Source organism: Amblyomma maculatum, chromosome 1, assembly GCF_055883805.1.
Source record: "Amblyomma maculatum isolate TAMU_Amacu chromosome 1, ASM5588380v1, whole genome shotgun sequence".
Classification (NCBI taxonomy): domain Eukaryota; kingdom Metazoa; phylum Arthropoda; class Arachnida; order Ixodida; family Ixodidae; genus Amblyomma; species Amblyomma maculatum.
The window spans coordinates 423,368,359-423,384,699 of NC_139344.1; the positions used below are offsets into that span (position 1 = coordinate 423,368,359).

Sequence of the window (16,341 nt, forward strand, 5' to 3'; positions counted from 1 at the left end):
CTGCGCAAGTTGTTCCTATAAATCAATATACGGAGCCGTGATAACATAATGATTTTAATTCCACATGATGGGCTCTTTATTCGACATCGGCTTAAATTAACCACGCGCTCGGCATCTACCAGATCAAATATTCGGAGCGATAGATTCTAATAATTAGAGAGAATCATAAAAAAAATATTTTTTTTAATCGTCGCTCGGCTGATGCTCTGGACAACGGGGTGTCTTTTGTGTACGCTATGGGCGCAGTAGCGGTTGCGCAATTTCTCGGCATTTTCTCTGATGGTGAAATGTGGAGAGGGTGAAATCGCTTTGCTGTCAGCAATAAATGAGAAACTGATTTGACCCTACGGGTGTTAAATTATGCTGTTAAGTAAAATGCGGTACAGGAGCAATCAGAAAAGTCTTTAAATGCTGACACTCATTCAGTGGAAAAGAAGTGCCGGTGTTTAAGTTTGGCAACTGATTGGCTATATTGAAGGTGACATTCAATGAGCTTCAAGCAGCTTGCTGTGCAGTGCAAGCGAGGTGTAAGTTTCTTCTGTCTGTTCTAAATTTTTTATCTCGACTGGCCTGCGAAGTTCTTACTATTCGGAAGTAATTCATTTTGTGTTTCTGTCTCTCTCTTTGGTTATGTGTTACGCACTGCATGCAGCAGAAACATGCGAAACAACTCGCGTATGTTTTTCTAAAAGGCTTACAAACAGGTTTTCAAATTAAAGTGCCTAAATTATTCGTTAACGACTTCAGTTCTCTATCTTTTTACTCCACAAGTTCAGCTAGGTCGTCTGCTGGACAGTGCATGTCCTCTCTGAGTGACCTTTCATTTGTCCACTTTTGCACCAACTGTAGGCAATTATTTTGACATGCAACTCCTCTAATTGCCTTTGCCCATCTCAGTTTTGGTCCGGTACTCTGAACTGCAGATTTGTGATTTGGTCTTTCTCCACTGCATGGCAACACCACTTCTCTACGCAGTGGAACATTTATGCCTTATATATGCGCTATGTGGACACAGGCAGAATTTCTTTAAGGAGGGTGCACTCATATCTTCACATAGGACAAGGTACGTGTCTACTTGCCCAATCCTGCTTTTGTAACGAGAGCTACATTGGCCAAGGTCTAGCCATTTCGCCGTTCCTGTCCTTCCTGGCCGGTGCCTGTCTGTGGCTGTCCGAAGAGCGAAGAAAGACGAAGTCATGGGAGGCGGTAGCTGGCAGCTTACATGGCCGAGCACTAACTGGACGTAGGGCTTCCTGACATTACGTCTGGCAGGAGCTGCCAACTCTGGCCTCTCCTTTCATATGGGTAGGTGATATCACAATCAGCCTGCCAAAACCCTTGCATTCAATTTATCCCTAGACCACGCAGGCACGTTCACACGGCTCGATTAAAGCGGGGCTTTATATGTTGGCTGGTAGCGTACGCATCGCGAAGGTGGGAGTGAAAATAGAGAGAAAGAGGTGCCGTAGTGGAGGGCTTCGGACCACCGCTCGATAGAGGTTTTCGCCTCATCTCACTTTAGTGGTCAAAAGTGCCTCCTATCGCATAAATAAAGCTCATAGAGTACTCTACAACGTGCAAAAGTCATGTCTTTACTTTCAAGTCGAACCGTAGCCATGCAGATAGCTCTCGCGTAACTCCAGGTTTAACCATAAGCTAAACCACAGCAATTTTTTTTTTAATCTCGATTTCAGGTAAAACATGTACAAATCGAATTATTCTGAAATGTATAAGTTTCCTCTCCCTGTTGCCGTATTACTCCTATTCGTTTTTTTTTTTTTTTTGCATGCCATTTTCGCAGATTGCGTGCTCCCGAGAAATTGCTTCCTTTTCCGGTGCATGCTGTATTAACTACAAATCAGCCTTGTTGTGCGCGTGCTCTGTTGCGGTAATGACAGCAGTGAGAATGCTAGCTGACGATGCTTGTCATAGTAACACCGAAAGCCATTGTCATAGTCAGTGATACCACGGCTCTCAGGTCAGTGTCTGGCTAAAAAAAACAAAAACAAAACAAAAAAAAAACACCGCAAAACTTCGCGGAAGTGTTGAGCTTAAACTCGGTGCGCTAATATTTATCATCTGGTCCTCTGCAGAATAGACGCTCCGCCCATCAGTTTGCAGTATACATATCTCTTATTCTGCCGCAGGGAAACCATATAAACATGTCGACGCTGGGTACTGACTAATACATTCAAGAGTATTTACTATTTAATAAGACAATGATAAGAAAAACATGCATGACTCCAATCGTTGGCTGTTCTTTATCAATATCCATCCGTTTGGCCCAAAATTAATAATGCATCAAGCACTGGCATGATTGTGCAGAGGTTCTTGTTCAATTTTTCTGCTATCGAAAGAAAAACGATATCGAAGTGTTCACCTAAGAAAGAAAAAGAAAGAGAGAAAATTCTTGCCATAAAAAAATATGCGCCTTTGTACAATGCATTTGAATCTAACGGTGGACTGCGAATCTTTCTACATTACTGAATGCTGGAAGTTTGCTCAGATGGCGAAATTTAAATTAAATGTTGAATCACCGCAGCGGGGAAGAATTCGTTCGGGGACATATTAAAGTATAGGGAAACACATCGTTGGGAACAGGTGAGCCCGACATTAAACTGGAGGAGATTCGAATTGATGCTATTCGCTCCGTCGACCTATTAATTCACTGATCAAGCGCTGCTACTCAGTATGACGAAAACAATTATCCCATACACAAGGAACAGCTGAGCTGGGCAAGCTGCTGCACTGTGAAGTCATAGAAAAAAAAGGCAAAACGCGCATATATCCCTTTCATGCGAAGTGTTTCCTGCGCATATGTGACCGAAGACTGTACCGCTGCTGAATGTCTGTAGGCTGTATACCATAGTAGTTCTGGTGTAGATTTGTTGAATAATCGATGCCAACGTCAATTTACCAGAGAAGGATTGAATGGCTTCACATGACGGTCGCGGCATATCCTTCAGGCACGCATGCACAGAAAAAAAAAATGCAGATGCAATTTTATGCTCTACAAACGAAAATTCATTTCTCAACATAATTGTGCACATTCTCCTGCCACTTTCATGACTTACAATCATGTATTCTGTTGTGATCTCATCACAGTTAAATCTTAATAATGGTACACCAAGTTATAAATTCAGGTCATTCATGCGGAGTTGGCCTGCCGCGGTCAGAGCCAGAAAACTACGGAGTCCAACTGAAGTGTCCCTGCATCCGGGCCTTGGTCCCTGGACGACAGCTCGGTGCAGAGAAGCAAGCGATTGCCCCGACAGTTTTCCAGCCTATACGTTTGCCTTGGCATTGGCAACGCCCCGTCGAAGCGAGTTGCAGCGCCTTACCCGCAAGTGTTCGGTTTTGCTGAACTAAGAAAATATCAAAAGATGCGACCAGCACCCATTCCGCCGCCAGGTCACTTATCGCAGACCCAGCCCTCTGCGAAGTCCGGTGTGTGCGCAGGCACGCATGTCGTAGGTATCAAGCTACTCTGGGCGCACTTGTATTGCGGCGCAACTGACGGGGCAGCATTCCACATCAGTGGAGACATTTTTATCGCGGGTTGGAGCGCTGCCTGGGGCAGATGTGACCTTGGAGAAGTCGTCTTTGCACAGGAGCGCGACAGAGCTAGTGCATGCAATGGGCATCCGTCATAGACGCCGAGAGGTGTTGCAGCTCAAAGCGTTTTGCAAAAACAAGTCGCACTTTGTAACTGCGACCGCTCGAGTAACGAGTGCTTTCTCCGTGAAACGGAGGCAGATGCCGAGAACTTGCTACCACGACTATGCGAATGGCGCAGCTGGTTAAATATGCTCGCCTCAGTTCTCCTTCTATTATGCACTCTTGCCACGCGGGAATTTCAAAGGCAGTAAAACTGGTCTGATAAATTCTAAGCAGAAAAAAAAAAGTGCAGTTGAGTTTCCTCTTCAGATGTCCAGGTGAGGAAACACTTGAAGATATCGGTGTTTTTGATAACTTGAAGATTCGTACTCGCAACAATCACGCTACTTCATGGCACGACAGAAAGATTACCGATTTATTTACAACTAAATAAAACAAGAAGACACAAGCAAGAGAAAACTATTAGCATGACTGACCCGTTGGTCGGACGAAGTCAGCCCTGGCTTAACCTAGAGCGCTTACTTTTAAGCAATCTGTCTCCGTGGCGGGGACAGCAACCAATAAGCAATAAGGCAATCTTTCTCACCAATCAAAGACTGGGGAAAGGATATTAACTACACTTGGGAAAGAAGAGGTCCCAAGCAAACATATGAACGGCAGTGTCGTCACCACATTCCGAACCTCTGCTACAATACATACAAAAGAAAACGTCCACTGGTACCCGATATGACGTTTAACACTGTACACTGCACTAAGGGAAGGAGCACACTGCGCCGGCAACAATAGAGCTGCCACCGCGCTTCCGTCATGCATCCGTGGTTCCACCAAATTGGTAGTCGCCGTGACCGAGGACAGGTGCACATCTCAAAGTATCTACCTCGGTTCGTAGGCTCTGTACAGGAAACCGAATGGCGCGAAAGTTCACCGAACTTCACAGGTGCTTTATACACCCTTACAAAAATGAGTTTTGAAACTCTATTGTTGGACTATTGACCGCCTTTTGAATTTATTGAATTTCGATAGACATTCAACCCCAGCTGAGTGCAATCTTTACAGGGCCCACAGAATTTTCATTGTGTTCTACCCAATAGACTTTTTGTGCTATTTTTTCTATGTGCTTTTTGTTGTCAGTTTTCAACGTTCACGAACAATTAGCGTGTACTGTTCAAGCTGACCCATGTTTTTAAGTAGTTTTAGGCACAAATGATAAGAACATGATGTGACAATTTCGTTATGAATTTTTGGTCTCACTTGTAATCAACTATTGGCCACATTCTGCAAAGGGAAATATAAGAGCAGCATGCAGTTGCGTGCTCGTTCATGTTATATAAAAGTACATATTAACGGTGCACACTTAGCTCAAGCTTCGCAACACAGTGAAAATATGCCCTAAAAACTTCATGATGGCAAAGCCTCCACTAATAATGCAAATACATCGTTGAATGTCAGTCAGAATCCGTAATGAATCAGCTTCTGTATGTCGCAGAAGGTAACTTTAGTGGTAGGACATATTTTATATTTATCATAAAACAAGTTCAGTGAGTCATCATACTAACAAACAGGATCCTAGATTGAACCTACCATGTAGGGCAGGACAAAGCTTTTTTAAACCAGTTGCAAAGTTCACTATATATATGCTTCAGGGTCTGACATTCTGCCCAAGCCTAGGTATTTTTGCCCGTAGCTTTTGCCGCAAAATGAGGTGCAGTCTGTATTGGAATCCTGTATGTCTTTGGAGAATTTAACTGTTATTTTTTTCTTTTCCTTCCTTTCTTAAAGTGGACACCATGCTAAAATGAAGTCACTTTAAACATTGAGGGGTTCTAATAATGACGGATTGATCCCACGCATACTACAGAGTTAACACGCATAGCAAAAACATTTGCGTATGAAATAAAAAGAAAAAAAAAATAGGATTACACGCGTCTTCTATCCGCGACTCGTCTTTTCAAAGAAGCATTCGGCCACTGCCTTGCTACTGTCCACACCCATCTTTCCCCCGTGCCGCGAACGGCGCCAGCATGTCCGGAGGGTCGAGAGTTACTTCCTGTCGGCTGGGGGGAAAAAGGGGGAGGGGGGGAGGGGTTGCTCCCTCTGGGTCTCTGCTCTCTGCCTTCTCCGTGGTTTGTCTTCACGGAGATGACCTTGGCTGCAGCATAGCTCGCGCAGCGGGGGCGGCGGCTCCCCCTTTTCACCGAAGCTGTTCTTCCGCGCCCTGTTTTCTTTGCACGCGGACGCGGGTACGCTGAGTGCGGCGATGTGCCAGTTCAGTTGGCGTTTTCCCGCCACCGTGGTCGCATCTTGCACTGTGAGCGAAGCACCGTATGTAGGTTTTTCGCTGGTGATTATCACGAAGATCGTTTTGTTCAAATTTGAGCGCGAACGTACGCATTTAAGTCTTCGGAGGAATCCGCTCTTGGGTGGCAGCTTCTGCGCAAGGAGGACGTGTTTAAGAAGTTCAACAGTCGCAGGCGTTTTGGATTCTGGGCGAAAAGCCGGCACGGGCGGAGGGAGCGTCTGCACTTTGGTGAGAGTTTTACTTTTTCCTATTCGTGTTTGTGCCAGTCTTGTACAGTGTGTGCTACAAGGGGAAGCGAGCATGTAAATATTTCTAGCAGGCAAGCCAGCCTCGTCGGAAAAAAAGGAGGGAGAGAGAGAGAACCAGGCTTGTCTCTAACGCGGACGCTGGGGCCGATGGAACGCCAGTTGGGATGGCGACATTTTCTTTCTTTTACAAGGTGACCGTTTTTGACGGATTGTTCGGCACAGTGCTGTACTCTTTCGATACGCTACTCGCGCTGAGACGGACACATTATCGAGATCATAATATGCCTCTGTCACACATTGTGGATTATTGAATCTGTGCAGCTCCACCATTTTTGCAGTGTTTGTTTTTGTTTCCACTCATTTTGGTGCCTATAGTTGGTAATTCTGCTTCAAGTTTTCTGGGTAGTAATGCTTGTGACTTGCACTTTGCTATTTATATTCACAATAGGATCTTTGACGGCAGCATATATTGTTTATCAGGGAGAAATGAACGATGTGGCAGTGCTGCCGAGCTGTGGAAGCGGCGGTCGATGCCGTCTAAGCAGTGAAAGACAGTGACAACTCATTTTAGACAAGAAATTTCTTGAGCTATGACGTGGAGCAGCGCACAAATGCCTTTCCTCTATTTTTAAGTTAGTATATACCGCAACTTAATTATGATTTATATTGTTTATTTCAGCATCACATGCGAGGAGTTCCCGGACGTATCAGCGTTTTACGCAAAGAATAGCCTGGCGTCATACCTTGCATATGAATTGAAATAAAGCAAATAAACAGCCCAGCTCATGTTATGGGTTCACCAAAGATGCATATTTTTTCTTTCTCATTAACGCGCATTTTTTATTCTGTGTTCCCTTTCCGCTGCGGATTAACAGAAAATGCTGCGTGATCAACGGTTAGCCGGGAGCAGGCACGAGGTGGTTTACATTAATGCAAAAGTAGAACAGCACATATCCTTGCTGCGGTCAGTCAACACATTCTATGTTCTGCTCGATCAATCAACAATTTAGTCAGTTTAGTGTAGGTTAATGAGTGAGTAAGTATAATGGGGCTTAAAAGATCAAGATCTGTTTTGTTCTTTTATGCCTCACTATGCTTATCATTAACCAGCACTGATCAGACAGGATTGTTGATTGGTCGGGCAGAACATAGAATGTGGTGACTTATCGCAGCTAGGAGATGTACCGTACTACTTTTGCATTAATGAAAATCACCCCGTGTCTGCTCCTGGCAAACCGATGGTCGTGTACTATTTTCTGTTGTTCAGGAGTGGAAAGGTAGCAGAAAATCAAAAAGCGTCACTTGCAGAGTTTCTGAAGCATTTGAGCCTGAAATCAACAGAATTTCAGTTGCGCGAATTCCAAAAGCGCTCTTAAGAAACACATGGGCCACTATTTCATAAGCGCTCAACAAGAGGTCAACACTGCATCATCCAAGATGTTGCCGATTATCAACACTTTCAACAGCGTGTATTGACACAACGCTTTCGAATTTCTATAGAAACCCTACATGCATTTTCGTAAGGGCACGACACCTAGTTTTCTGAAAATAATGAACAGGTAGACTGATATAATCTCTACACAATGAAAGATACTACACGACACTGCATTTTGTGAAAATGAAAAACAAAAACAGGCATACATGGTACCAGCAAAATATTAGTGTACTCATCCATGAGATATTATTCAATCGCCTTCCAAGCCGTACATGGGTTCCTCTATTGGTGTGCCTCAATTTTCTCAGCATGAAAGCGTACTACAAATCCATTGAGCTTGCTTTCTAAAAATTAACATTGTAATTTCGTATCAATTTTCACAAGAGTCGCTGAAAACCCTCATATTTTGGAAAGGAATGAAAGACGTGGTAACTGTATCGTTCTCGGTGCAAACCTTAGCCACGGCGAGAGCAAATGGAAGAAGGGGGATGGGAGGGGGAGAGAGGAGGATGCTAACAATATTCCCCGCAGTCAAAGGCTCCAGATCTGTTTAGAAAACATGGTGTTTACACTTGTTGCTCACGTTTGTGTAGAGCGGTTGAGAGCTATACCGCGGAGCAAATTAAGCCAAATCTTAACACAAAGTTTTTTTGGGGGGACAATTTGAATATGTCTGTGCGATTCTCATGACTGTGGGACCGCGCTAGAGCACAAGTATTATGAGCAGAAGCTCAGCACCACTCAGCCGCTCTAGACAAAAGTGATCAATTGTTCTTTAATGTGGAATGACATCACGCAGAGTACCGGCACTTTGCATAGGAGGAAAATGCAAACACGACCATGTTCCGTGCAGCATCAGTGGACGGTGTGAAAAAACCCAGGTGATAGAAATTTTTCCGGAGCCCTCCGCTTCAGCGCCTTTCAAAGCCTAAACAGGTGCATTAAAAACCTCAGAACGTAACACAGCATGAAACCTGCTAGCTCCTATATCATTGTTTTAACTCTTCACGCACTTCTGAAAACAAAAACAAATTCTGCGCACCTTCGTTATGTCCTTTCAGCGAAAGTTATGTTAGATTCGCAAAGTATTAATTTGGCGGAATGAGCACATTTGACCATTAGACATGAATTTGCAATGTTGCATGTTACACACGAACGTCTTCGATCTCGAATTCCGCACAACAGGTCTCGTCTGCGGGCGACACTGCTGAAGGGCAAGTAGCTGGCACTGCAAGCAGTCCGATCTTCGCTATCGGGGAAAACGGTGCAGTGTGTACGTGAGGAGCGTCGAAGTGCGCATAGAATCTGTTACGGCACCAAGAGCTGCTCAGAGGCAACATTGCATCATCTGCGGCCGTGCAGGAAAAGCGCTGTAGTCAGTACGGAAAAGCGCATAGCGTGATGGCGACCCTGATTGCAACTGATTGCAATCAGACTTGTCGACTCTGATGGTGGCTCTGGTTGCAGTCAGACTTGATTCGAGTAAAACCTAGCGAATTCTAAAATAACATCTGACTACTGCTCACCTACGTTAAAACGTCAGAGCTTTGGCATTGTGTGTATACGAAACGTAACACTGTTCAGACTAAAAGCAAATCACCGGGGCTTTGAACTCTTGGCAAAGACTGTACTTCACTGCAGTAGAAGTGCGAAAGCATAGCCTTGTAGGCGTCTGGTTTCGCTTTGCGTCTGCAAGCCTGATGGAGACGACGGCGTGCAGTGCGATCGGCTGCGGGCATTGCTACGAAGTTCGGTACTCGTTTCCTACCAGGAACTCCTTGGTCCGAATATGCTCTGCGCCGGAGCTCCTTTTTTTTGTTTTGTGGTTTTGCTAATTCTATGCCTCTCAGACATATACAAGCGTTAGATGATTTTGCTAGGTTCCAAGCTCCCAGACTGGTCCTTTCGTCCTAATGATTCTGCAGCCCTGTGCAAAATCGCGGGTTTGATGAAGGGTGCTCAAGGCGGGTCTCCTATGCATTTCAATATTTAAGGTGTCCTACTTAAATGTAAGCAAGCTTCTTTTAAAAGCTGTGCGGCGCTGAAGAGCCGCGCGGCCTAGTCGGCACTAGTTTTTCGTTGGCACGAAATGTATCGTATTCTTAGTATACGCACTGTCGTATTACGCACTCAAGGTCGGGCCGGACATAGAAAAGGCGTAGCGGATGTCGTATGCCATGTCCATATGAACTATAGGGACTTAATTTTCCGTGTACTGTGCTCCTTTACTTTATTGCGAAAGCAATACTACTCGCACTATCAAGCCTTCGCGTGACCCGGCCGCAGGTATACGTTTTACCCACGTGACGCTGTGACGTCGCACCCCACGTGATCACGGGCTGGCAGGAGCTGCCAAATTGGGTTGCTCGTTTCATATGCGACAGTTATGTCAGAATTAGCCTGCTAGGACCCTGACATTCACGTTACCCCTGTAGGCCACTAAGGCACGTTCATACGGCTTTGTTAAAGCGGGGCTTTATATGTGGGCTGAAGAAGAAGAAAAAGGGAAGAAGAACGCTCGGTCACCCGCAGCTAATGCTTTCGCTCAATATTTGGTTCAGCAGCGTTGAACCCGTAATTGTATTTTTTTTTTAATTTTCCACTATGAGCACGCGATGCCCAGTGAAGCAAGCTTGTTCTTCGCCTTGCAGGTGAGAACTTATTTGTGAGAGCGTATCTGGTGTCTGCCCCTCCGACTGAGGTACCGCGGCTAATGTAAGGTACTGCTTGCCCCGGGGTCAGGCGGAGCCATAGTTCTAGCATACTTAAGTCTAGAGGACGAGCACGAGCGGAATTGCGTGTTGGCGTCGGTGAAAGAGGGCCCTGCCGGTTGCATAACTATCTATAGCTGCTTCTTTACATGGGTATATGCTTTCACCAAAATTATACAAAGCTTCCCCTAAGGGGAAGCTTTGTATAATTTTTTCATTATTCCGAAAAATGATTAGTATAGTCATTTTGTAAATATATCAGACTGTCCTAAGTGTTGCTTGTAAGTCTGCGTACATGTACGACAATGATGCAAAAGGTGCTTTAGCGAACGATGCTTGATCTGTCGATGACCGTATTAAGAACTTTTCACCCCTTCTTACCATTTCAGGTTAAAAGGAAAATTCTACTTCTGTACCACTTACCAATTAAGAGTGTTCCTAGAAATGCGGTCAACGATGCCCGGCTCAGCTTTACAGGCTAATCGACGTTCGCGGCAAGGCATGGGGGCGGCCTATCATAAAATGACTGTAGTCTATTCAGTGTGAACATAAGACACCTTTTTCTGGAAGCAAAATCAATTCCTCCTGCCTATTCATCTCTGTAAGAAAAAAAATCAACTTTAACACGTATTTTAGAAAATCTATCCAAATTTGACGCTTTGCTCATCGTGTGCTTACTTACTATGTTGTAACTAATAAAGGATAAGATAAACTAGACGTCCTATCAGGACAGCAAAAGTTTGGGCAGCCTAATATATTACATAAATTTTGAAGTCCGAGCGAACTTACATGCAAATATAAGGTGCATATGATATGGCATAACATATCAGCCGGCATTCATCATCATCATTCATCACCATTTCATAACCCTTAAGGGCCCCTGTTGGGGTATAGGGGGGAGCGGAAGAAATATGTACAGAGCAAAGGTCAATATAAATACAAGATAACACAAAACATAAAAAGAAGCAAAGAACGCGCTAGTCATGAACAAGGGTTATAAACATCGCCTTAGTACCAAGAGCATTACATTCGCTGGCGAGAGGTTCGGCCAGCAGGATGAGAACACAGTGGGTAACAGAAAATGTCAATATAAGAAAAAAAATATCCATGAGCATAAATTGAAGCAAAAACAACATGTCAGTCCAGAAGGTAATTTAACAACATTGCCCTAAACCTAGTCGCGTCAGTCTCCTTAGTGATTGGTTCGGGCAGCAGGTTCTCCCCCTTCTATGCAGGCTACTGGGCATCGCCTGACTTTGTTATGTTTCTCTCTTTCTCTCTTTCTGTCCCCTAGAGGAAAACAACTAGGGTTACAGTATGCTCCACCCCGTTACAGAGTGCGCCTGTTTACCTGAACCGTATTCTCCTCTTGCCCCTTCTCCATGCCACTGAGTTCGATGCAACTGGGGCTTGATGGTGCACCAAATGAATTATTGATGACTCTAGCATGTTCGATCACGAACGCATGCATTCATTCACACCTGTTGCAAACATGCGAGTGGGATTGCCAGTAATTTTGACGATACTTAATTTGAAGGGGTGGGGGTGCTGGCGAACGAGTGTCATGGTTGGTTCTTTTGGTCTGTACTATGTGGACGGAAATGAGAACGGAGGCAGGTGTCAGAGACTGTAAATGCCAACGCGAGGAACATGGATTGTGAGTGAACGCGTGAAAGAGGACGAATAAGTGCTGGCGTTCGTTCTTCACTTTCTGTACGCTCATCGCCACTGACTTTTGGGTACGTAACACTGAATTCGTGTAAATGTTTGTGTGAACAGGTATGTGAAACTATAAATGCGAGCTAAACGAATAGGTGACGGCAAATGTGAACGTAAAGAGGGGGGGGGGGGGGGGGTGATAAATGCTGATAACCGAGAACGCGAATGCGTGTCATTTAGAGCGAACACATGTGATCTCTGCCCAATTGAAGCAGGCGTAAGTATGAACACGAGTTCCTGCGAAAATCTGCGGGGCTGCGTACGGTTGCTAACAAACATTTTGAAAATGCCAATCAGTGTTTTTACTCATAGTCTAGGTGAACAATAGTGGGAACGAGAAAGAATTTCAGCCAGTGCGGACGCGAGAGCCCATGAGTAGAAATGAACGTAAGCGTGACTGATTACTTCGCTAAAGAAAAGAAAAAGGAAAATAGAAACAAAAAGTTGAACTCTGATCAAGTGATGAATTTTGCTGACATCTGCACCAGAAGACTGGTGATTGCTATGCTATGTCTTGCAGAATATATAGGTCCATATTATGAACAGCCTATTTCTAATCTAAAATCTCATCCCAGTCGCGTTACAAACATGATGTCTTACCTAATTTTTAAGTCTGAAATTCTGCTTCCGCAGTGCTTAGATGCAGAGACAAAGCTAAGCAGTATACTACAAAGGACTATGATTGTTATTGTTCTTATAATTAGTATAGCTATCTTCTTTTCTTCAATTCGATCCTTCCCCACAGTTTGGATTCATTTGCTGTAACCACTAACTGCCCAGTAACCTCAGTATCATGATCCGTCGCTGCCGACGATTTGAACCAAAGATACTCGTGAGTTAAGATTTTATCCTGAACGTGGTTTTGCTTGCGTGTAAAATGGTCCTATATACGTCACTGCACTTGCCTCCACGTTAATTTGTTGTTTCGTGCCCGAAATGGAAATGGAGAGCCAGACAATCGCAAAGGGAGGACGGTTGTGTCTGCGCAGGAAAAAGGTGCGCTGGCAACAGCTGTGCGAGAGGTGCGGCGTTTCCTTCCTTCGTGAATGCGCACCGAGGAGAGTGACGCCGGTTTAACGCGCATTTCTTTTATCACGAAGCAGTACCCCGGGCGCGCGACGAACTCCATCTATGGCTCTTTTCCTTACCAAGCTCTCTAACATCAGTTAGTTCTTCAGCAACACTATGAATCATCGGCACAGGCTAGCTTTAATGTGAAAACATTGAGAGTATCATGAAGGCGAAAACTAACTATCCTCTGTGTCGATGCCTCCGCCACGTACCCGCCACCTATCGCGGATGGCGTACTAAAGAGCTGCCTGCTACGATTGATAGGTGGTTAAATGTAGAGATGGTAATGTCTCCTTTCTTCTTCTAAGGAAGAGAGGTGGGGTAGACGGAAGGATAGAGTAAAGCTCTACTTGGATGAAACAAAAACCTTGCCTGCAATAAACGTCCCGGATAGAACACAATACATTAATGCACTCATTCCCAAATACACGAAATTGAAAAGGCATATGCTTTCGGATTTCTTTGCCACAAATTAAATTTATCAACCCGATTTTTTTTTTCGGATGTCATTCAAAACATCTACCACCTCTTGATGCAATGTACTCTCCAAAGTGCACTAGTTATAGACAAAGGTCGACCTTATGAGGTCAGGCTGAAACCTCATGAGCTTGTACATTTTTATTCAAGTTTATATTGAGGTTCCTGACATCATGCAGCTATAAATGTGGCTCTATGCATCATTTCTTCTCTCACCCTTGGAGGCTTCAGTTGTGGAGCAGGTTAACAAATGTCCAATTTAGTTTTGTTGCTGCCGCATGTAAGGTGACCAAATGGCGGTGTGGACCACTTCATGAGATTAGGTTGAAACCTCATCATAAGGTTGGCCGCCTCTGGTGATAGAGCATCCAAATGGTGCAGAGATAAGCTATATGGGTGAAAATCTCAGTGTATACGAAAGCTGACTGACATTTCAGTCGGTTGCTTTCTGGTGCATGAATATTATTGTTTTGAAAATGTTATCATGATCTACAACAGACAATGAGCCTGATAACACCTGATAGAGTTGATCGCGCGCCTTTGGCACTGCAGAGCATTTCTCATATTTCTCCAATTGCTGGATAGCCGCTGCCTGGCTTGTCAGCAGACTTACTGATTTCATCCGCCTGTCTAAATTTCTTCTGATTCCTGTTAGACTTGTCTTTTCTTGGAGTCTAGTCCGTTATCCTTAACCACGACCGAATCTGGAATCCTATAGCTCTCAGTATATAATTCGTTTAACTGAGGGAAAGATATTTGTTAGAACAGCCTAGTGACCTCATTATGGATGCATCTCTTCCACTGATTCGAACCAGCAGTTGGCGTTAATCAGATTCTGTGCGAGTTGGCCCTGCCTCTTATTCTAATTCCAAGCTGATCAATTGTTTCACTCGCACCCTAAATGGTGCTGGATGGCCAGACTAACCAATGACGACGCGACGCTCTCTTTATTGTTGCTGTCGTCAACGGTTGGTTGTTTGGTTGCACAACTTTTATTTCGATCGGAAGTGGGCATCCTCTTCCCCGCCCCCAGCACGCGTGCCGGGGAAGACAGGGAGTCGTGCGCCCGCGGATTAGAGGCTGGCAGGAAGACGGTTGTGACGCCGCAGGAAGAAGGCCGGTGCGAAAGTCGCGGCGCTTCCTCTCTCAGAGTTGCAGTCAGCAAGAGTAGATACATTGAAATAGTAACGCATTTCCTACGCAATAAACGGGAGCATGATACACTCCATATATGGTTCTTAATTTAACCATCGGCCGGTGGAGTTCCGGAGAGCTACACCAAATTCAGCATTCCTGATTTTGGCACGTTATGTTGCTGTTAGCTCGTTCCTCAGCTCGGCACCTTCGTCGTTAGTGTACGCAGTGCCCCTGCCACCGTTGACAGGTGATAACACCTTCCCCACGTTCATTGAAGAAAAGGGAGAAAAAAATTGCAATAGGAGGGGGGGGGGGGGAGGCGTTTTAATGCAACAGACCCATAATAAGATTATGGCAGAGAGGAGGAATGGCGTAACGAGAAGGTAGCTGCCGCGGGAAGAATCAGGGGTATTTAAAAATACATAAAGGTTAACTATTGGTGTTCGGTGTGACCTTCCAGAAGTAGTAAGGAGAACTGAACAAGGGTAAATGCATGGGGTACGCCTCAGTTCGCAGGTGAGACAACGTTTCGACAACTGGACTTGTCTTCTTCTGGGCCCAGCCGAAGACAAGTCCACTTTTCGAAACTTTGGTTCACCTGCGAACTGAGGCGTACCCCATTTACTCTTGTTCAGTCCTTCTTAATACAGTGTAAACCATGTTCTTCCTTTAGTTCTACCTGGATCTTCCAGAAGTATAGATCACTTTATTGTATAATTGCAGCCTTTAGGAACCCTGGATTCCTCCCCAGCTGTCTAACGTTGCGACAAAGGGAAATATATTTTTGAAAAATTTCTTGCTGTGTCCCTACAGAAAAAAAAAAAAAAAAAAAGAACAAGCATTCACTCTAGACCCTCGCAATTCCATCGCGCGATTTTTAATTCTGGTTTAGGGTATATTACATCTATCTTCAGCACGCGCGAGTTCCTTGGGAATTTGCTAATACTCGGTGCTGCCTTATGATCTATAACTTCCAAAATGCACCGGGAATGTTGTCGTGTTGCACTTCCCGACACGGGGGTCCTCGGTTCTAGTCCTGCTGCCATAGCCAACCAGTATTTGTACTTGTAATGCGCTTCTCCTGGAGAGTGAATGTAAACATCTTTGAAAACAGCTTTCATTTCTTCGCAGAAGCATTCATCGGGTTATTTGCGGGGATACTCATTCAATGATCAACACTCAAAAATATTGCTCGAATATTTAGCTCTTACATTCGCACATTGTTACGCGTGAGCATTAAGTCGAAGGATATAGGAGAACTTGAATGTAGTTAACAAAGGGTTTATTGACTACTGGGACGAGCCCTCGTGCTTTATCGTCTGCTCTATCTAGTCCTTGGCCCTGACATTATACTCTTGTGGCCGAGGTATGATCGTCATCGAATTATGTAATATGCAAGGGATAGTATGCGGGTCTGTTTAAGCATGAAAGGTGAGGATTGGGCATATATGACTTGCCGCCAAGATGTTGAGAAGATATCTGAAATGAACGCAGGCCTATACGTAGCTTCAAGCCCAACGTCCCCGAACAGGCAATAAAAAACCTCCTTTGACGCGGCAAGCAGCATGGGCACACCGGGTAATTGTCGTGTTGTCTTGTGTTTTCATCTCATTCCCGCGATGCCGT

The 16,341-nt window shown here is 44.7% G+C and overlaps 1 long non-coding RNA gene across 1 annotated transcript; it reads left to right on the forward strand.

Annotated features, from left to right (window-relative positions):
- Positions 1-5,706: 5,706 nt before the first annotated feature.
- On the forward strand, positions 5,707-6,969 carry LOC146209259 (uncharacterized). The gene is made up of 2 exons (XR_014703423.1): positions 5,707-6,356; positions 6,845-6,969. It is a non-coding gene; the product is annotated as an uncharacterized LOC146209259 (long non-coding RNA).
- The last annotated feature ends 9,372 nt before the right edge of the window (positions 6,970-16,341 follow it).